Consider the following 24411-nt stretch of genomic DNA (forward strand, 5'->3'; position numbering starts at 1 on the left):
TGAGGCACTATGCCATTTAAAAACTTATTCCCAAAGAGGTGTCGCACTACGACACCTCTATATCCATTCGGATATAAAAAGGAGGTTCCCTATCGTTGAGCGTAAAGGTGAATCGGACAGCACAGCACTTTGCATTTACATTGTTCTTAAATATTTGTTAAGTTTCTTTTAAGAGCAATGTTATGCAAAATCGTTTTTCATACAGAAAATAGCGTCACAGACAGACGAATGGATCGAAATACAAAAGGGTCAATGGACGGACATCGATAGTGCATCTTGGAATGTGAGACGATGATAATGTGTATATATTGGGTGTACCGTCAGTGAAAAACGTCTTTAAACTGGTGATAAAGAATGGCTACATTAGTGCAAAAAGTTGTATGCTAAGGCCGGCAAACCAGCTAATTCATCGTCGCATCATCTCTTTAATTAATTCTCAATGCATCAATTCTAACTTCACCCGTTATAAGAAAAATAGCTTCAGATTTTCTCTGCACTTTGCGGTTTGTAATTTATTCAGCCGCTATCACTGTCAAAGTGCCGGCAAGTGCCACCCATAAAATGTTAATAGCTGGTATAAAAACCATTCGTGGCAAATGTCTTAACCAGTATTGTAGAGCTACTAATGGCATTGTCTACGGCTAAGAACTTCCGCTACTACAATGTGAGTACCCCTGTAGGTCTGTCACCCGATCTTGGGCGTCTTTGTTGCAATCGATTTCCGTTATTTTGAAAGTAAGTGAACGAATAAAAAAAGTGGCACTGGGAAGGTGAGTGGCAGTGAGAAAGTGTAATCGGTATATGGCGATGACATGGTCGTGTCATCGGCTTGGGGCACACATAAAGGTTTTGCGATTTCGAGCAATAGATATTTGCTTGGCGTTCGACACCAAAAATGAGTCGATGAAATGATTTATGGATCAGTGGGTTTTGGTTATTGTTCTCCCCATGACATGTGTTAAATGAGCGGCTTTGTCAGCCAAAAACACAAATACACGCACCCCGCTCTTCAAGAGTTTGTAAAAATGATTAATCTTTAAAAATAATTACGTTTCCGCCTGAGAGACCTCACTTGGAACAGGTATTTGTTAAGGCAAAAGCTCGTGGTCATCAATGATTGTTTATCGGGTTTTTGTTTTTTCAGTGGTGATATCAACCAAATGCAGAGGCGTTACCAATGACAGTCGTTCACGGCACGGCACTTGGACGATAACTTGTTGGAATACATTCACTTTTGTGTGAGATTTGGAGCAACATCCCACCCAAAAATGCAATCAGTTCATTTCGGTCCAGTTACATATTGCGTTACTTAAGTTAATGTTCCCATGCCAATGATAAATGATAACGCGAAGCGAGCCATAACTGGAATTACGTAGCGACAAAACTACAAATATGACATTCATTTAGTTCCCGGCTTTATAAGGCTCTAGTTGGGCCTACTTATGTCAGTTATTATTCGTTGGTATACAAAAAAAAAAACAAAAAAAAAAAAAAACAAGTAAAAAGGCATTAAGTTCGGCCAGGCCGAACTTTGGATACTCACCACCTTGGGTATATATGTAAACCCCATTTCGTCACAATCCAGTGGAAATTGGATAACTGAAGCACCCAAATTCGGCACGAACATTGAGTGGTCTAATAATGGGTGATTTTTTTGAGGTTAGGATTTTCATGCATTAGTATTTGACAGATCACGTGGGATTTCAGACATGGTGTCAAAGAGAAAGATGCTCAGTATGCTTTGACATTTCATCATGAATAGACTTACTAACGAGCAACGCTTGCAAATCATTTTCAGTGAATGGGCCCTAGAAAAGTTGGCAGAAAATCCGCTTTTTTATCGACAAATTTTGTTCAGCGATGAGGCTCATTTCTGGTTGAATGGCTACGTAAATAAGCAAAATTGCCGCATTTGGAGTGAAGAGCAACCAGAAGCCGTTCAAGAACTGCCCATGCATCCCGAAAAATGCACTGTTTGGTGTGGTTTGTACGCTGGTGGAATCATTGGACCGTATTTTTTCAAAGATGCTGTTGGACGCAACGTTACGGTGAATGAACACATTTCGAACCGAACACTGATTTTGGTAATAAAATTCAATGATTTGCAAGCGTTGCTCGTTAGTAAGTCTATTCATGATGAAATGTCAAAGCATACTGAGCATCTTTCTCTTTGACACCATGTCTGAAATCCCACGTGATCTGTCAAATACTAATGCATGAAAATCCTAACCTCAAAAAAATCACCCTTTATATATATACCACTATTCAATTTTGTAGAACAAAATATTGGTCTTTTTGGCAGATATATCCAAATATAAACCGATCTGAACCAAATTAAGGTCGGATATCGTGAGGCTTAGAAAAACTCACTGTTTCAAATTTCAGCGAACTTTTGTGGGCTTCAGTCCCCTTATCGGCAGCAGATCGGTCTATATGGTAGCTATATCTAAATATAGTCCGATCTGAACCATATTTAGGTCGGGTGTCAGGAGGCTAAAAATAATTCACTGTTTCAAATTTCAGCAAAATCGGACCCTTTATCGGCAGATCGGTCTATACAGCAGCTATATGTGTGCAAATATGGTCCGATTTCAGCTCAATATCTCAGTTTTTGTAGGCTGCAGAGTGATTACAACAGACGGACGGACAGACACACGGACATCGTTAAATCGTCTTAGAATTTTACCGAAGATAGAATTCTACCGATCCGAAACGGAATGACTAAATGAATATACCCCCTATCCTACGGTGGTGGGTATGAAAAAGTTATTTCTACTTAGAAGAAATCATTGGAATATTCTAATGGATTCTACCATATATGCCTGCAATATCATCATGAGTGTATCTGGGAACGTTCAATGATGTGTTTGTGTACATATTTGAACGTTCCCAAAAACAGAGTACAGATAGTTACAGATTTTTTCATTGATCAAAGAATTTTTGTAATGATTTCGAGCAAAAGAAATAAAACTTACAATTAACGTTACGTTTCGAATTTCGATCGTTCATTAATCCCCTTTTTTCACAGATGATTCCCAATTTCTTATTTTTTAGCATCTTTACATTTAAAAGTTAACCATTAAAATGCGCTGCTATTCGTTAGACATTTGCTTTTCTTTAACTAAGGGATAACATTGTCCTTGGGCCAAATTCAATTTCAAACCTTAAACGCATGGGCTTCATTACACAATTGTTATAGCCACCACCATAGGATGTGGATTTGTTCATTCCGTTTGTAACACCTCGAAATATTGACCAGTGATCCTATAAGGTACATACAGTAGTGATCGTTTCGAAATTCGAGGGTCTTTCTCCCAAAATTGGCCTATTTATTATCCGATTTTGGTGTAACTTGGTACAGTGATCTGTGATAAATCCCTACATATCCTCCCCGAATATTGCACAGATTAACCATATTTGGATATCGGGAGATCGATATATATGACAGCTATATATCGATCTCCCGATTGACGGTCCAGAACACATATAAGACTCATTTATTACCCGATATCATAGGAACTTGGACCAGTGAATTGAGGCGAGTTTGGTCCAGAATAGATTATATTTCCATATAGCTGCTGTGGGTTAACAACTGGTACATATTTCACCGTATTTTGGCAACACGTTCGGCCCGGCCGAACTTAATGTATTTTTACTTGTTTTATGTTATATTATATATTGTTATGTCACAAAAAGATTGCATGTTTTTTCGATTTATTTTATAATTTTGGTTGACTGGTAGGGAATTTGGTAGGATTTTTGAAAAATTTTGGTCGGAATTTTTTTTTGTCGTGGCATCTCTGTTACCAAACGAGATTTGACTTTTTGTAGGCCTAAATGGTCTTTCAAAACAGTTTTCACAGATCCTTCTGATATTCTGATCATATCAGTAAGGTATCTGTAAGGTTGGAATTGGACATCTTTAAATTGACCACATCGTCTTTGGCATAAATTTTGAAAGTGCGGACAACAAATTTGTCAGTGCATACAGAAGACTTGTAGATGGCTAAATTTTTCACATACATCGCCAGCATTAGAGAGAGGGGAAATTTGAATTTGGCCAAATTTAAATGTGATTTCTTAAAAAAAAATCTCTCTCAAAATTTGCAATTTGCAAATTTGCTCATGAACGTTCCATTAAGGAATAGGGGCAAACTTCTCACATATCACTGAGTGCTGTGCGATGCAAATTTTAGCTCATTTATAAGGGGCCTCATTTTTATAGCTGAGTCCGAACGGTGTGCCGTAGAGCGACAACTCTTTGTGGAGAAGTTTTTACATGGCAAACTACCTCACATTGAATTTTTTTTCTAATGTTCTCCCCAGGATTCGATCCCAAAATTTTAAATATAAATGAAATATTATATGCGTATATCGCTTATAGGATCGGAAATGGATATTACGATGTGTTTGAAATGGAATGACATAATAGAGAACAAGAAGAATGAGGCATTATTGCAGTGCCTATTTGGGAATGCAGGCTAGAATGATTATTTCAGTGATTTAACGTTGGCTTTACAAAAACATTACAGTTGGGAGAGAGCCCGGTAAATTATATACATTTGGCAAGCCCACACAAAAACTCACAATTATATGTAGTCATCAGACCAGAATTATCATACCCACCTCTGACCAAAATAAACAATGCTATCCAATAGTAGATAATTCGAAGCACTTTGATGAGCATAAAATGCAGAAATAAATATAAATGTGACACTTCACAGCCCTGTTAAGGAGAGAATATAAGAGTGAGTTAAGTTTGTTTAGTCGTTCCTGTGCTCTTGTCATGGTTATTGGCGCAACGTAGTCATCTATATTTTAAGATTAAAGTATTTCCATATGTGTGCGTGGGATTTTGCGGAACAAAGGCTGAATTTATTTGGATTTTGATAAAGTCCAACTGATAGCCATAGGGGAGCACTCTTACTCGGCAGTCGGTTAATGTCATTTTAGGGTTTTTACTACAATTGCTGGCCAACTTGTCTCAGATCTATAACTTGAATATTTGCGGAGGAGAGTCATGCACAAACACCCGCCTGTTGTCGTAGGCATACCAGACGTTAGCGCATCGAAGCGTAACGAACCAAGTCATAAGCCAAGGAACGTGTGTTTATCGGTGTGTATCTGTGTTTATGTCCATGTGGCATTCATATCAATTTCAGATCTAGCCATAACCGAGGCAAATGTTTAAATTCATAATTACAATGCTTTGCTTTCGTTTGATTTTTTCTTTTTTTTTTTGTATTGTGTCTAGCTCAGGTTTCATTGTAATTAAATACTCGTAGTTGGGAAATCGTTTGGTATTGAATGCTTTGGCATGGCTTGACTGCACCGATCAAGTGATGTTTGAAATTGTTGCAAATTGGTATTTTTTAGCTCATTTGCTATTGAATGAAGGCACACTTCATAGTGAAATGACACTGCTTCGTTAATTGATTTGTTTATGTTGAATATTGATGTGGCAGCAAGACAAAGTCATCGCTTCGTGATTTAACTTTTGAGAACAATGGGATCAGAATATGATATCCTTTGGACGTTCACATGTTGACATGCCCAGACTCCCTTTATGCGTGCATTACATTGGGAATTTATTCTATGAGAATAAAGTTTCGTCCATTATTCATGGGACGTTTAAATTTTAACAATGGCATTTTTTTGAAACTATTTTATTTGATTTTGGTTCACATTCTTTTGATGAGATGATGATGATGACAAGTTCGGCCGGGACGAATCTTGGGAACCCATCATCGTAGATTCTGCTAACAATTTGCACATACAAACTTTGCTTTTGTAATTTGTAATTTTGTAATTTATTTATTTACACCCGCACAACAAGAATATAAAATTCTTATAATTAAAGTGCGGGTAATATCTCCAACAATTGTATATAGTAAACACTTAAAACTAAGAATCTATAGCTATATAATACATCACAGATTTGGATTTGGACCGTTTTTGGCACGGTTGTTGGGAGTCATATTAAAACACTACTACGGGCAAAATTTCAGCCAAATCAGCTAACAATTGCCGCTTTCAGGGGCTCGAGAATTTAAATCTGGAGATCGGTTTATATGAGAGCTATATCAGGTTATAGACCGATTTGGACCATACTGGGCATAGTTGTAGGAAGTCGAACACTACATGCAAAATTTGAACCAAATCGGACGAAAATTGCGGCCTACAAGGGTTCAAGAAGTCAAATCGTGAGATTGGTTATGAACCGTTACGGTTCGATAAGAAGAAGAAGAAGTAGGGCAAAATTTTAGGGGCTAGCAAATAATCTATTGAGAACATTATTTTGGACCAAATAACTGCGAGGTTGAGATGCACGATTGACTCCACAAAAATTCAACCGGCAGTAAACAAGCTTCATTATGATTTTTGTACGATATGGCGTAATGTTTCAAGAAATAAGAATAGATTTCTTAAATAAAACAAAGGTTGGTTGGAGCCAGGGCTGACGTGACGATTTTACGTCATTTTGGCGGTTTTTAACTCAAAATTTGGCCTTTTGACGCTTGAATTTTTGCTATAAATCTCTTTATGTTTTGACGACTTTGAAGGTCACATAATTATTAAGGTCATCATCATCGGGCCTTAATAGTTGTAAAGTCGTCTTTTTAAGATGTATTATTAATAGTTCTTCGTCAATCCTATACTAATGGAAAAAGTTAAGTGAAAAAATTTAAATATCAATAAAGTTTGAATTTAAGAGTTTCAATACCCTACCATTCTGCAAATTTGTCTTCAGTCAACATTTCGCGGAAAATTTTCTTCTGAAATAAATTTCAGTAAAGCTTTTATTGAAATTTTGTGTTGAAGGAAAATTTCATTTAAATTTTGTGTTTGGAAAAACTTTCTCTCTATAGAAGATTTTATTGATATTTTGTGTTTGAAGAAAAGTTAATTAAATTTTTGTCACTTTGTATTAAGTATTGGAATATTTATGGTTTCATTGAGAGTAAAAGTAAACCAAACGAGCAGCCTTGAGGTTCCAGAAGTTTTTCACCCACCGAAAACTGCGAAATCTAAATGAAAAAGACAAATTTTAGGTGTGACGATTTTGTGATGTTTTATTTTCAAAAAAACAAAAAAAATACGATTTGGACGTTTTTTTCTTTCTCAATTTTGACGATTTTTCACGAAAAAGACCTGGTTGGGCAATTGTCGGAAGAGGCCCGGGAATCCAGGAACAAGGACATGAGAAAATACCGATTGGATTTCATCAGGAAATGTTCGAGAAAGAAAACCAATGAGGATCTAGTGCACAGACTTATAATATCGTTAGATCCTTTGATATGCAGTTTGCGGAAATCGCCGAAAACTAAGAAGAGAATGCTAACAAAGGACATTATTCCATTGTTATCGTGCGAAAAAAGAACTCAATAAATGCTGAATTGGACTTTGAATAATTTCGTTCATTGTATTGTCACCACTTATCAGTTGTACATAATCATTTTGAATAAAAAATGTTTGTTTTGTGAAAAATATCATTTGTATTATATTTTATCATTCTATCAGATATTGTACTTGTATTTATGTACATAGGGTTATGTAAGGGAAACCCATTTTAGATAAAAAAAATGTAAAAAACTCATAAAAACTGTGTTTTAGCTAAAAGGTATGAAACAGGTAAAATAAAAAAACAATTGCGTTAAAATTTGTTCAATTTAGGTGAGATTTAAAGTCACCAGCTTGTTTTATCATTTTTACCCAAAATATATCAAACGCACATTAGATTACATTACAATTTTTTGTTCAGTCAAAGAAGGAAACACAAATTTTACATGCAATCGAATGTAGGGCAAACAAAAAGCTCTTTTTGATCTGATGGTTTGTTTTTAGACAAACAAAATGTGTCTAATGTAAATACAAAAACAAGAATGTACGAATTTGACATATTTTGGGTCAAATATATGAATAGTCTGAACGTACCTTTTGATCTTTTTATAACGCAAAAATGTAGAAAATATGACAGATTTAAATAACTTTTCCGATGCGAGCATTTTTAAAGATCAAAATTTTTACTTTCAAATGGACTTAAAACCAAAATTGCCCATAAAATGACTAACTATGGGAAATTATGTAAAAATGAGGATCAAAACTAAATTATTAATTTGTTTCTTGGAGAAATTACAAAATATGAACAGTTGTCAGATTTCCCACCGTGCGATTTTGTCCCACTCTACCTCAAAAGAAAGCCTTGCTTCTTGACTACCAGAACTAAAAAATCGAAAACCTCACACTGAACGGCGGCTTCTCTCAATCTTCCATATTTCAGTGAAAACGAATTTTATGAGGGGATGTGGGATGTCGATGGATCTAGTCAAATTTTTAGCCATGTCACTCTTCAAGTATATGAGCGATGTGATTCATGCTTTTCACCAAAAAAGCGTATTCACGCTGTGTGCAATGTGGCAACCCATCTCGTTTCTTAAACTGTGAGTAATTTATCAATTTTAATTGATGATATGCATAATTTATCGTACAGATATTCTTATTCCTAACAACTTCCTAATACTTTCGGCTATTCAAGATTCATCGAAAAGAAGACTTGTTTTCAATCGGCAATTGTTTGCTTTGGGGATTTCATTGAATTATGACAGGCAAAATCGCCAGAGGCGGCGGTCAACCATGAAAAACACAGACGATAACACTTCGAGTGTATGGATGGATGACACATTTATCTGACAAAACGAGAAAACAAAGCCAGCTGCAGTAAGTGAAAGAAGACTTCCCAAACAAGAGGGGATCGAAACAAGACTCACATTACCACCAAACACAAACATTGAAACGAAATCTCATAGCGGAAAAATTGGCATATGAATGTGATTTAGTACATACAAATATATGTTTGCGAGAGTTTGGGTGAGTGGTTGGCTACTTAGAATGACAGATTGTGTCATATTTATGTAGATGTTATAACGTCGACGACATTACAAAAATTGAAAAAATTTAATGAAAAACAATCCGGAAAAGGATTTAAACTAGTAAAAATGTGCTAAGATACGGCCATCTTGGGAACCTACCACCATGGATTCTGCAAAATATTACCCTAATTCAACATGTGTGTTTTTACGTACCAAATTTCTGCCAAAGAGCATAAATTCAAGCTTCTAGGGTCGTAGAAGACTAATCATGAGATCAGTTTTTATGGGAGTTATATCAGGTGATAGACCGATTCGGACTGTATTGTCGGAAGTCATAACAAAACACTCCATTAAAAATTTCAGCCAAATCGGATAACAATTGCGGCTTCGAGGGCCTCAAAATGTCAAATCGGGAGATCGGTTTATATGGGAGATAAATTCAAATCTGCACCGATATGGTCCATTTCCAATACCTAAAATCTATATCAATAAGATATCGCCAAGCGGATATCTTCATTCGTTCGGACGTGTGACATGGACATGGCTATATCGACTCAGAATGTCGGGTCTCAGATCAACATTTCAATGTCAAACTGAATGACTAGATTAGTATAACCCCATGCTATGGTGGTGGGTATATAACGAAACAAGTACAAAGGTATTAAGTTTGACCGGGTCGAACCTCCCGACTGTACCAAACATGGCACGTACGCCGGAAGGGCTATCACACTGTTCCAAATTACAATGAAATCGGGTAATAAATGCGCCTTATATGGGTTCAAGAACGCAAATCTTAAGATCGATCAATATTGCAGTAACATCCAATTATGATACGAGCTGTCCCGGCATGGGATGACTAAGAGCATCACACGGTTTGGAAGTCTGAGCTCCGATTTGTGTGGTGTTCATCGTCATCAAGAGAAGCACAGCTGAGGGCTACTGGGCGCGTCCACAGGTTGCAGATAGTGGAATGCTTCGTATACGGAGTAGCTGCAATTGCAGCCGCGGACAATCAGTGGCAGGCGGTAAGGGCTGTTGCTTAAATACTGAGTGCCTGTGATACTCAAGCCATATGGACTGGAACAGGCTTGCTCACTTTTGGAGCTTGACGAGGATATACAAAGACTTGTTTTTAACGGCGGGAGCGCGATTTCGACAGACTGACCGACGGACATGGCTAGATCGTCTTAGATTTTTACTACTAGATCATGACTTACGAGACACTCACCAGACGCTTACATGATTTCACTCAATCACGCTCATGCTCGAAGATATCACTTACGAATCACGTGACTTACGCCAAAACTGTTTTTACTACTACTCGAAAAAAAAAAATAAAACGTTAGAGACATTTTTACGAGGAGCAAAATACTTTTATTGCGAAGTTTTTCTTTCATTGTGACCGTGTAGCGTTTCGCTTCAACATATCAAACATAAGCCATAAACGTAGCATTATTGAATGTAATTAACTTCGCTTACGGTAAAAGGACCTTTCTTTTGTTGTAAAACCAAAAACTTTTTAATGGCAAAAGTGTTTCGATAGCCGCAAACGATTATTGGTTTTTCGACTGGGCAAAGATCAGGCAGTATGTTGAGCAGCTCGATCGAGTGCGAATGGTAAACTCGAAAAGTGAATTTTTTTTTTTAATTTTCGCGTTAGGTACAAAAATGCTGGCATGTCTAGTGACAAAAACCATTCGAGCAACAGACAAAGGGCTACGAGATATATGAAAACACAACAAGAATTCTAAGACAAAGTAGGTATTTAAATGTGCGAAAACAACAATTCCCATAAGTAGTTCTTTTTTTTGTTCTATTCTATTTATTGCATAACAAATACAGCATAATACAGAACCATAATAGAGTTGTACGATAATGGAAGGCTTTTAATATAATTGTGTATCATAACATCGAAATAATTCCAAATAAACTCTGAACAAGTTTGTATTACCCACTGAGATCTGCTTATAATTGGTAACAGTTTTAAGCTTGAATGATAATAATGTTATGAAATTGAACTTGGCATCCTTTTCAATATGCACAATCTTCTCAAAATAAGAAAGATTATACATATACATAAGCAAGACGTCAAACTAATTCATAAAGAAAGAAAATGTATGTGAAACGCGGAATAACCTGTTTTATACATCTATTTAGAATGAAATATATTTTCAGGCTTGAATATATATTTGACACAAACTCTTGCAAGAATTTATCGCCAAAAGCATGTGCTTCCACCGTAAACAAAGTCCAACTTTTTTCACAAAAGAAGTTTACTTGTCAAAAAACGATAGCTCAACTACCCTGTTTAATACTAGACAAACTTTGACGGCAATAGTTGTTTCAATGGTCTCCAGTGATATCGCTTCCGATATATCATGGAAAACCCTAGAGACACCTGAAGTCGGCGATCACTTTCCAATTTTAATGACAAATAGTGCTCAAGGCAATTCCAAGAGTTTTGTGTCACGTTTTTTAGAAAAGGATGAAGATTGGTCACGATTCTCTGCAAAAGTAGACCAGTTGTCGATACATTATGTACGCTCAAACAACATAAACAGAGAAGCTGGGCAGTTGAAGAGAATCATAAGAAGATCAGCTAATGAAACAATGCGACAAACTAAGAACTCTAAAGGAAAATCCTCACCAGTGTTGTTCAATGCAGCTATACGAAAATTTATAAAACTGAAACGGAAATCTTGGAACATTTTTACAAGAAGAATGGCCTTGCAAAACGCTATAAACTATAAAAAAGCCTGTGCGACTGTCAAAAGAGAATGTAGAATATCAAAAAGAGTCGTGTGGAACACTCACTCAATCCAAATCTTGATACACGAATGTCTAGAGTCATTAAATTGAGAACGAAAAAACTAAATTCATTTCCAGTCATTGTCGAGAATGGTTGAGTTATTGAAAATCCATCGGAGGTTACCAATAGTTTTACAGAATTATGGAGTTCCAAAAGCTCTGATTCTGCGCTAGCCCAATGTGTGCTATAGCATAAACAGAGCTGTTTGGAACAATTCCTTTCTTCAAACACTTCGCCAGACAACGATCTAAATAAATCAGTGCATCTACTCGAATTAAACAGAATTCTAAGCAGTCTTAAAGGAACAACATCATCACTAGAATAACTTAAACAATGATTAAAAACAGCCCAACTTCGTTTAAGCTAAGACTTGCAGCTCTGTATACCAATATACTTCAAACAGGGATTTTTCGTCATGCGTGGAAAACTGCCTTGCTGTCTCCAATCCCAAAGTCAGGACAACCCATCAACTCACTTGGCAGCTATCGACCGATTTCCCTTCTACCAGTGCTATCCAAAGTACTAGAGAAAATACCTTCCAAGATTACGCAAGTTTTGCTGAAATTTCATTTCCGAAAAGCAGCACGCATTCATCTCAAAACACGGAAATCTCTCAGCAAGAAGACATAGCATAGTGGTGTCTGAAGATATTGAAAAGGTTTTCGATAGAGTCGTGTCGTATTTTGTTTGAAGAGAGCTGTATGACTGGGGTTGCGCCCCATGAACACCCAAGTTAATACATTCATTCCTTTCTAGTCGAAATATTACTGTCAAAGTTGATGGACATCTTTCAGAACTGCCATCTCTTCGGAATGGAGTACCCCAAGGCTCACCACTATCTGTTTTACTCTTCTCTATCTATGTTAATACTTTAGCTAAGTCCACAGAGAATACACGGTGGTATTGACTATGTAGGCATTTATGCAAACAACATATCTGCTATTGCATCTGGATTGCCCACGCAAGTACAAACAAATATACAACTCTTTACAGCAGGATTCAACTCTGGGCTTCGAAGCATTGTGCTGTAATATCAGAAAATATGTCAGAAATATTGCATGTGTGCAGCCGAAGAATCTGCGATGTCAATTTAACATTACTATGATAATTCCACTATCATTCAATGTAGTAACTGCAATCAAGAGCTGAGTATTTCTCACATACTTGTAGAATGTCCATCCTCCAGACACAACGAGCCGGTGTCAACTTATCTTAGGATGTTTTCGCAAACACAACATTCTACCAAATCAGATCTAATTTTTAATAGTAATAGTAATCGCAATATGGTCTAGAAACACTGAGATTTTTATTTTTATATTTTGTGAATTTATTTGTAAAATATAGTCAAATAAATTTTATATATAAAAATCAATTTGTGTTTTTTGTAGGTTTGTTTGTATGTTCCTTATAGACTCAGAAATGGTTGAACCGATTTTCTTGAAATTTTCACTGATATGCACCATCAGTGAAAATGAAAATGATCCCGTGGTGAAAATAGGGTAATCAATTTTTTGCTATCTGAAGGGGGAGCGGACCCTCCCCCTTACCCTAATTTTCAGAAACGCCAGATATCGGAGATTTATTTTATTTTTATTTTATTTATTTATTTATTTATTATTACCAATACTAAAGATAGAATCTTATATAATAGTATTGGTGTACAATGTGGTAAATATATAATTGGTTAACAATACGATTTGAAATGAAGGTAAAATATAATAATAATAACAAAGTATAAAAGAAATGATGAGGTAAATTTTGAGTAAAAGAGATTAAACAAATAAGTGATATTAATTTACAATCTAGATGGGTGGTGCGATTTAAGCGAAATTTTGTGTGCTCTCATATAATATCCTAAAAATAAAAATTTGGTATACAAATTTCGGATGGGGTACCTAGGGGGGCTGCCCCAACCTTAAACCTACCAAACATATATTTAGACCAAGGTATTTAGGATGAGAAAACGTATCTGATATCCAATTGTCGGAGCAAGTGTTTGGGAGACCACCCCAACCCCAAAACACCCCTAAATCGGACATATATACCGACCATGGCAATATGAGACTCAAATGAAAGGTTTTTACGAGTAGAATACGAATCTTATATCCAAATGTGGGACCACGTCTCTGGGGGTCAGACCCTTCCCCAAAACACCCCCAAACAGGACTTATTTACTGGCCATGGCAATATGGGGCTTAAATAAAAGGTATTTGAATACGAATCTGATATCCACATGTGGGACCAAGTGTTTGGGGGGCCGCCAATCCCCGAGAACATACTCCAAAGAAGACAAATTTACGACCATAGCAATATGGGACCCAAATGAAAGGTCTTTGGAAGTAAAGCACGAATCTGATATCAATGTTCGGGAAAAGTGTCTATGGGGCCACCCCACCCCCATAACATCACCCAAGTAGGAAGTATTTGCTGACCATTGCAATATGAGGATCAAATGAGAGGTATTTGGGAGTAGAATACGACTATGATGTCCAAATATATGACCCTTCCCCAAAACACCTCCCAAAGGGTAAACATTTTTTGACCATGCCAATATGGGGCTCAAATGAAAGGTATTTGAGATTAGAAAACGAATTTGATAACCAATCTTGAGGCCATGTGTGATCATATATTGTTAAACTGTTAGTCAAGCGATATGCTATTTTCGTAGTATGGTATTTCACTAAAAGCTCTTTAATTGTCGAAAATAAATATTCCAAGGAACATTTTGTTCCTTATAAAGTAAAAGAATGCGTAGCGGAGCGGGCCCGGTCCAGCATTATAACTTTAGACTTAAAATGAATGATCAAGCAGACATTCATAAATCAAATAATCAAAAGTGTTATGTAAAATACAAAAAGTGAACAAAGTGAACAAAACTCAATATGATTGCAATGTAGTTCGGATGGTGTACTTGACAACTGAAAGACTCTATGAGAAGACATGCAAAAATTTAATTAAAAACCAAACACGCATCATTTTCGTTTGCTCCAAAGGTTGGCTGGTGTGTTGGTGTTGTGTCACCACCATCGGTATACTATCTGCTGGTTTTGGTGCTACTACCGCTATGTACATAGGTAAATGCTTTCTAATCAATATTCGTGAAACGTATGCAAGTTCAAAAACTTTCAACGCCAAATTCAGTGAAGCAATGCGGGCTTTGCAACCACAAAAGTACACATGTTACGGTATTGTTGCACTTTCATTTTCATTTCTGGGAGTGATGGCTGTGTTTCTCCACCATTGATTTTTTTTGGGATTTCATTGCAAACTATTTTGTACAGAAGAAGAAGAAGAACCAATGACATTGTTCCATCCTCTATAGGCTATGTTCTACATCGCCAATTAAAATCTATTAAAATGATTGTTTAAAAATATTACACATGTGCCAATGTCTCACATGCTGTCAAGTTAAGCTCGCACAAAATACACTTGACCTTAAATTGATTTCAATAAATTTCATCGCATTAGAGATAAAGTGTCACACACAATGGAGTTTATTTCACCACTGCCAAGCACCCACTATAACAAAGAGCATACTTATTGTGACGATTCCTGTTCGAGTTGAAAAGGTGGGAATATCAGTTGAATGTGTTGGTATTGAGCTGTACATAGACATTTATTATGTTGCAATTATTATTATCGTTCTAATATTGACTCAACTGTCACATTTCAGAATACAATTTGGTATTCACTCAATGCCTTGAAGATACACCAACAGATGTTACAGACAGATAACAATGACAGACAGACAGACAGATAGACAGTCAGTTCCAAACAATCAATCAAACAAAGCATCGCATGTTAGAACTCTTGATAATACCACACTGGCGGTTATTCGGTGATATTGACATGACCATATTTGTCCTACAATGTCGCACATTGTGGTTTGAAATTAGAACACAGCGTAGTAGGTGCAATGTCTTCTCAGATCTCTAATTAAAAAAAAAACACATATTTCAAAACCTGCAGCCATTCATTCAAAATCAACATTTCGTCATGACATACGAATCGTATAGTGTGAACTATTAAGTGGCTTCTTCTCAAAAGTCCTTATGCAGTTCAGAGAAAAGATATTAATGAAGCATCAAGAAAAGATTTGTTTCAAGCTAAACAAAACTTGAAATCCAAAGTTATTAAAGTGCCTTTTACACAAATCTTTTCGGTATTATTTCTGATATTTAATGAAATTTTGATGAACCTTAAAATCAGACATTTTTGGGCAATATTTTATTCAATAAACAAGAAAAAATGTGCTAAGTTCGGCCGGGCTGAATCTTGAGAACCGAACCATGGATTCTACTAAAAATGTACACAAGTGAATTTAGTTAACGAGCATATCAAAAAAAAAAAAAAAAAACAGTAAGGACGGAATAAAGTCGGGCGTTGCCGACCTTTGAGAATGCATGCGAAGTCGTCCAAATTAAAATTTGTTAAAATTTCATATAAAGATCCCGTAAAATGTTTGCCTTTTGCGGATCTGGATATTCTCTAAAACTGCACCAAAAGGTCATAGGGTTGTCGCCAAAAAATGCTATTTAAGCGAATTTGAGTCTCTTTTTACTGCTGTGTGGGTTCAATATTTCAAATGTTTTTTAAGACAGTTTACAAAATGCGAATTAATTAAAATCTTGGGAACAAGATCGGAAATTCAACGTAGAAAAAATTTACCATAAAAACTTATTGAGCCCTGTTTCAAACAAAAGCGTGCTCTCCATTGTACTCAATAGTCTTTGGGTATGTAGGGCACCTTAATCATTTAACAAAGGTGCTGATGAAGTTACATGGCGTAACAGAAATTATGATACACTAGCCAGTCAAAGTGTTTTGATGACCACCGCTGAAAATTTCTTTTGACCAAACGAAATATTAGTCTAAACTGGACGAACATATATATGGAAGCTACATTCAAATCTTAATCGATTTTTTCAATTTCAATAGGCTTCGTCTATAAGGCAAAAAGATGACTGTGCTAAATTCTAAGACGATCAGATGAAAATTGCGACCTGTACTTTGTCCACAAATTAACATAAATAGACGAACAGACAGACTGACGGACATAGCTAAGTCGAATCAGAAAGTGATTCAGAGTCGATCCGTATACCTATCAATGGATCTAGCTCTCTTCCTTGTGTGTGTTGTGCAACAAATGCACTAAGTTATAATATCCTGTGCAACAGTAGTGATGTAGGATATAATTAAGCTCTAAGGGTCATAGAAAACTAATAGTGAGATCGGTTTTTATATCAGCTAAAGAGATTTCCAACAAGAGGTGAATGAGGTTTTTATTCTTTGACATTCGAAAAGTAGAAGGTTAGGTTAGGTTAGGTTTAAGTGGCAGTCTGCCATCAGACTCACTTAGACGTGTTCGTCCATTGTGATACCACAGGAACAGAATAAGGAAGATGCCTTCTGGTTCCTACCGTTGTACCGTTGTGCGGGACACACACACACAGAAGGTGTGCTATAGTCTCTTCTTCTTCGATGTCCCTACAGCTTCTGTAAAAATCGTTGCTGGCAACTTCAGTCTGTCAGCATGTTTTCCGATTAGGCAGTGACCTGTCATGATGGACACAATGACTGCGACGTCTGTTGTAGCCAATGACAGCAAAGCGGTAGACCTCTTCAAGTCTAGATTAGGCCACATAGTTTTGAAATGCCTACAGCCCCCTGATTGTGACCATCTATCATTCGTTGTCCTTCGGGCCTGGACCTGAAAATTTATCTTACATGTCGCTAGGGGCATAACCACAGATTCCAGTATTGCTGGAATGTGTAGGGTATTTCCTAGTCTCGCAAGCTTGCCCGCCTTATAATTCCATGGGATATCTCTGTGGCCTGGCACCCAGAACAGGTGAATTTTGAATTGTTAAGCCATCTCGTTGAGAGGTCTGCGACAATCGGGGGCGGCTTTTCGCAAAACTAAAGCCCAAGAGTTTTTGTTGGGAAGCCTCTCTATCCTCAACGTGGTGTTGTTGTAGCCACATTTGCATATGCATGAGCAGCATAGGCATTCAGTATTTCAGCAAGAGCCGGTGCCAATCGGCCTCTAACTTAGACTCTCCACTCGATACCACTGGGCAATCAGTGGTATCGAGAGAACTGCAGTTGCAGCTACTCCGTATGGAGCATTCAACTATCCGCAACCTGTGGATGGGTCCAGTAGCTACCTCACAAAATAAAACGTTTGAGACATGTTTACGACAAACCAAATACTTTTACCACGAAGTTTTTTTTATTGTAACCGTGTAACGTTGCAACATATCAAACGCAAGCCATAAACGTGGCATTATTGAACTTTACTAACTTTGGTTTTTTTTTAACCCGTTAAGCAATTTCCCCCAAGGTAAAAGGACCTCTCTTTTGTTGTAAAACCAAAAACTTTTTAATTGCAAAAGGGCTTCGATAGACGGAAACGAATATTCATGGGCCGGACCAATAATTATTCTCCTGTTTCTCTCCTAATAGGGAGAAAAAATTAGTATTTGAGCATATAAACCAGTGGTTGGCAAAAATACTCACACTATTGCCCATTACTTTGTAAGTATACAAGAAATCCCAAGCAGGCCCATGGGCATGCAAATAATTACAATTGTGTGCTCGTCACTGGTATAGACACATTCTCACACACTAAATTTGTTCCTTTTTATACCATCCACTACAGGATGGGGCGTTGGGACAGCCGTTCAGCGTCATATGCGGACATGCAAACCTCAGCACAAGAATGGAATTTTGCAAGTGATTTTAGTTAACACTAGAAAGACCAAGCATATTTCACACATGTTTTGCTTTTATTCTCAAAAAGACTGATATGATGTTTTGGGGGAAACTAATAAACTTAAATTTGTTATTTTAAAACCTAAAAAATCCATAAAAATTTATTTTATATTATTAAAAAACTAAAATAAAAAAATTTAATTCAAAATAGCTCTAACCGGTTTGGTCTTTCTCAATTTTTTCTTTCAAAATCAAAATCCGGTCAGATTTTTGACAAATTTTAAATTATCAACAGTGCATACAAATTTGCTCATGAACATTCCATTTAGGAACAGGGGCAAACTTCTCAATGATAAGGGGCCTCCTTTTTATTGCCGAGTACGAACGTCATGCCGCAGGGCAACACATCGCACCTCACAAATGTTTCCAGCATTAGTGGGGGATAACCACCGCTGAAAATTTTGTGATGGTCTCGCCAGGACTAGAACCCATGCGTTCAGCGTCATAGGCGGATGGTCACCTCTCGGCTGGGCTGAATCTTATATACCCATCCACCATCGATCGCATTTGTCAAGTTAAAAAAAAAAAAATAATGGGAGGTCATAACGAGAAATCCCCATCGATTTTGTATATGCTTGGATACGAATTGCGCCCTCTAGAGGCTTATGAAGTATATTTGGTAGATCGGTTTATATGGGAGCCATATTATGTTTGCAACCGATTAGAACCATGCTTGGTATATCTGTTGAAAGTCATAGAAATATATCAGATAAGAAATGCGCTCTCTAAAGGCTCAATAAGTGTAATCTGGAGATCGTTCCATATGGGAGCTATATCTAAACGTGTACCAATTTTGCCCATCTATAGTCCCAACCAACCTTCATTGACAAGAAGTTTATGTATACGCGCCAAGCTTGCTCCTTCGAAAGTCAATGTGCTTTCCATAGACGGACGGGCGGACATGGCCAGATCGACTTAAAACGTCAAGATGATCTAGAATATTCGTATATATTCTTTATCGGGTCTTAGACGAACATTTCGAAGTGTTACAAACGACGAAATATGGTAGAGGGTATACGGGTAATACGGTACGACATTCCCTTAATTCCCTATTCCCTATTTCATTTTTAATTGATTTCGTTAGCAGTTTCTTGATTTGCAAATAGTTTGTCCACAGGACGTATGATGAATGAGCACTGAAGAAAAGGATAGAAAAGTTACACATACGCATTGATGCACCTCTGCCCAAATATTCCATTCGCATTCACAGTTGCGTTACCTTGCCTTGCCACAGGACGTATAAGCAATGTGCACAATCTAATCTTAAGGTTATTTATTTTCCCCCAAAAAGCAGCAGAGAAATTTTTCTGACGAAATTTTCTTTTTTCATTGAAAATTAAATGGAAATTTTGAAATAGTTTTGTACGTCTGACAGCAAAAACTGTGCAGTGTTTATGCCGGTTTGATGGCTGTAACAACAGCAGCAACAAACTCAATGTAGTCTATACAATGTTTCATTGGTGAGGGCAGTTAGTTTTTGTTTTTGGCCCCACCACCAGAATATGCACTCCAAATCCATCATTTCACACTCCAAAGATCGTTTATCACACAAGTGTTTATATATGAATGTGCGGTTATTCCTTTTTTTCTAGGTCGAAATCTTTTGATTGTATCTGGGTATTTATTATTATTTTGTTTATCGGATATCAATTGAGTGATGTGCACTCAGGGACTGGCGGCAAAGGGGTCTGTGTAGGTATCGGTATCGGTATCGGTATCTGTTAGGTTTTTGTTTTTATGAACCATAACGGAAATTTACATATTTATTGCTGTATCAAATGCGCTTAATTCGTTTCTTTCCGCAGGGCGCTAACAAATATTCCAATGCAATGGAAAACACACGGGCGCGTAACATAAATAATTGAGGATTTGACGCGTTTTGCCTTTTCGTACTCAACGCTTCGGTCGCACTGCTGTTTAAGCTTTGGATTTCCGCAAACACATTCCACGTTCACTGAATGCCGTTTTGTTACTGAACTCAAGTCGCGTGGTAGTGTGGCCACAATACACAACAGTTTTTTTTCCTCTGGAATCAATGCTTGGCCTCTCTGTTGTTGTTATTTCTGCTGTTGGCGCTGTTGTAGTTGCTGTCGGTGTTGTGTTGTGTTGTGTTTTGTTGAGTACAATGTGCGTCTTGTTGTCTCCGTTGTTGGCTTTTCGCATGTGTTGCGAGTACTTCGGGAGTATCGACTTTGGTTGGCAATTAAAGATTGTTAAGGAACATGAGAACAAGAGCGATTGCGAGTGCTATGTGGAATAGGGAAAATCAAATCACAATGATTATGGCAGTGCTTGCATTGGTTCGATACTATCCTGCCATTCGTAAATTGTGTTGCGGCAGCAACTGTGTTCTTTACCAATATAGGGTTTCAATTTCAATGTGGTTTTTGTTTTGGTCAATGCAAGCTCATCAGTTTTGTTTTTTGTTGCAAACATGCCTGATATTGCTCTGCTTTTTGATTTGAAATACTCACTCGAGAGATGAGAGAGTAATTTAAGCCGAGTTCTACATTGGCGAATGCGAATGCTGCCATCGCTGTGCATTTAACCGCCAACCAAGAGATATAGTCTGTGTGTGCGAACCGATATTTATTTTGCATTCGCAAAACAGTGTTGTCAACTTACTGACGGTTACATGTGTAATGAGTTTAATAGTTCATTACCATACACAGCGGGATGATTTTGGCAAGAATTGGAAATTGGATTGGAAATTCCTTAAACATAACATGGTGTGATATCAAACCTTTATCTAATGCTCAAATACAATCCGGGACTTCGGAAATAGGTTTTACCCACGTGACCACCAAATAATTAAAGTACCAACATACATTTTGTATAGGTGACAAAAAAAAAATGAACAAAATTTCAAGCATATACTTGAAATGATGGTTAGAAAATTCGTTTGCTCGTGTTAAACCTACGTCAAGTTATAAACACTTGCTGTTCTAGTTGCGATGTATTTTTCAAATTCCACAATTAAGCACTTTGTGGATTAATACAACAAGGTCAAGTTTTTGCCCACCTTTGACAAGTCTACGCTATGTTTTTTCGAAGTCGAAGCTTGGGTCACCTTCATTTTTTGTATGTGGAATTGTTGTACCCTACACAGAAAAAATATATAGACCCTTATTTGACCGATTAAATATGGTATTGACTTTTAAAAATCTTAATTGCTTTAATTTTTTTTTGAAATAGAAATTCGACATTTTTTGTACCATGGCAAGTGATTGGTAAACAAGATATACGCTGAACATATTTTTAGTATGCGTATGCGAAATGAAGTGGGAATGAGTCAAATATATGTCTAGCTCCTATCACATACAAACACAAAGTGGTGTGGCATCCCAAAAAAAATATCAAGAAAATTAGAGGCATGGTTTTTATCTCTACATTAAATGTATTTTTTTATTCTACTTTTAAAGAAAAACAAATTTATTGTTAACAAGTAAAAGCGTGCTATGTTCGGCCGGGCCGAATCTTATTACCCCTCCGCCATGGATCGCAGTTGTCGAGATTTTTTCCCGGTATCTCTTTATAGGCAAACAAAGGATAAATGAAGAGAAATGCTATGCTAATACAGCTATACCACGTTTTGGTCCAATTCGGACCATAATTGAATTGAAAGTTGGAGACCATAGTAGAAATTATTGTGTACAATTTCAGCCAATTCGAGTAAGAATTGCGCCCTTTAGGGGCTCAAGAAGTAAAATAGGGAGTTCGGGTTTATATGGGAGCTGTATCAGGCTATAGACCGATTCAGATCACATTTGACACGTATGTTGAAGGTCATGGGGGAAGCCGTTGCACTTAATTTCAGTCCAATCGGATAAGAATTGCCGCCTCTAGTGGTTCAAAAAGTCAAGATTCAAGATCGGTTTATATGGCGGCAATATCAGGTTATGAACCATACTTAGCACAGTTGTTGGAAGTCATAACGAAACACGTCATGCAAAACTTCAGCCAAATCGGATAGAAATTGCGCCCTCTAGAGGCTCAAAAAGTCTAATCGGGAGAGCGGTTTATATGGCAGCTATATCAGGTTATGGACCGATTGGAACCCCACTTGACACAGTTGTTGGAAATCATATCGAAACACGTCATGGAAAATTTTGGCCAAATTGGTTAGGAATGGTTTATGGAGTTAATAACCATTTAAATTGGATTTTTGAGCTTAGCATAAATCCAAATTGCAAAATTGTTAATCAATAATACAAATTCCTTTATAGGTCTGATTTTGGCAATTTTTTTAATTGAATGTACAAATTTCCTAATTGAACATAGTAGTTAGTTTTTCATTTCTTCCGTGTACACCACTACTGTGATATAGGGTCTTAAAACTTAGTGAATTTGTTTATAACACCCAGAAAGATGACAGAGAGACCCATTGATAAGTATATCGATCGACTCAGAATCACTTTCTGATCCGATTTAGCTATGTCCGTGTGTCCGTACGTCTGTCTGTCCGTCCGTCTGTCCATGTTGAATTGTGTACAAAGTACAGGTCGCAAACCTCATTATTTAAGAAGACGAGGCTATTACTGAAAAAGACGAGGCTTTTACTGAAAGGAAGCAAGAAGGAGGTCAGTATAGCTATTGGTATCATAACGGGACACATAGGACTACGAGCTCACTTATGTGAAAACGGTGCGGCCATTGATAGCATGTGCAGGGCATGTGGGGAAGATGATGAGACGTTGGAGCATTTCCTTTGTCATTGCGCGGCTTTCGCATCCAACAGATACCGGTACTTAGGTGGAGTCACAATATCAGACATGAACCAACTTAGGGGAGTGGTATTGAAAACAATTTGTAAATAGCATGGAATTCCTAACTTAAAATTTTCTTTTTATATGTTATTATTATAGTTTTTAGAGCGCACAACAAGCCGATTACTGGTTTAGGTGTATGTCCATAGTGGCATGGGGTGGATTTATATCTGCACCCTCTTTTCAACCTAACCAATTCTCTCGAAATTTAGCGGGAAGGATTTTCTTAGACTCTTTACATTACTTGTGAATTTCATAGAAATCGGTTCAGATATATTGTTCCCATATAAATTCACTTCTAAGGCCTTTGCAACCGCATTTGTCGCCCGATCTTCTCAAAAGCATGCAATTCGCTTTCTTCTGTGGCAACTACAGAACGTGTGGATTTCGGTCGAAATCGGTTCAGATTTGGGTATAGCTCCCATAATATTTTCGTCCGATTTTGACTAATTTTGCAGTTGCTGTTGAATTTAAAAGAAATCGGTTCAGATTTATATATATTGGGTTGCCCAAAAAGTAATTGCGGATTTTTCATATAGTCGGCGTTGACAAATTTTTACACAGCTTGTGACTCTGTAATTGCATTCTTTCTTCTGTCAGTTATCAGCTGTTACTTAGCTTGCTTTAGAAAAAAAGTGCAAAAAAAAGTATATTTGATTAAAGTTCATTCTAAGTTTTATTAAAAAAGCATTTACTTTCTTTTGAAAAATCCGCAATTACTTTTTGAGCAACCCAATAACTCCCATATATATTTTCGTTCGATTTTTAGTTATACTGCAATAATTTGTTCATTTCTTATCCGATCCGCACAAAATTTGGCCCAAGGGTTTCTCTTATGGTTCTTTTGATCACTCGTGTATTTCATCAAAATCTGTTCAGATTTAGATAAAGCTCCCATGCATATGGGTATCTCCGGATTATCACTTTCAAATGCGGTCTGACGCATTAATCAAACGATCTTCTCAAAATTTGGCACAAAGATTTCGCCTATGACTCCTATAATGTATACGGATTTTGGTTGAAATTCTACACTTAATTTTTATGTTAATTTTAGTTTCGCGGATTTAGCTTGCATACCAATGTGGTGTAGGGTATCAAAAGGTGGGCTTCGCCCGACTGCAGCCCGTCCTTACTTGTTATTTTTGAAGATAAAGTTGAGTTTTATGTTTTTACCAGTTGCAATTAAAATCTT

General features: G+C 37.0%; 1 protein-coding gene across 7 annotated transcripts in view; it reads right to left on the bottom strand.

Moving 5' to 3' along the window:
• The window catches only part of LOC106090082 (four and a half LIM domains protein 2), a 579753-nt gene that overhangs the window by 36250 nt on the left and 519092 nt on the right, over positions 1 to 24411 (bottom strand). For 2 of the 7 annotated variants that reach the window (XM_059361323.1, XM_013256158.2), the window contains exon 1: positions 20213 to 20425. The exons of the other annotated variants lie outside the window; for them this stretch is intronic. The gene's annotated coding sequence lies outside the window, so the exon portion shown is untranslated. Of the gene's footprint in view, positions 1 to 20212; positions 20426 to 24411 lie in introns of those variants that run through there. 7 annotated transcript variants of the gene reach the window in all.

This window comes from Stomoxys calcitrans, chromosome 1 (genome assembly GCF_963082655.1).
Source record: "Stomoxys calcitrans chromosome 1, idStoCalc2.1, whole genome shotgun sequence".
In the NCBI taxonomy this organism is placed as follows: Eukaryota; Metazoa; Arthropoda; class Insecta; order Diptera; family Muscidae; genus Stomoxys; species Stomoxys calcitrans.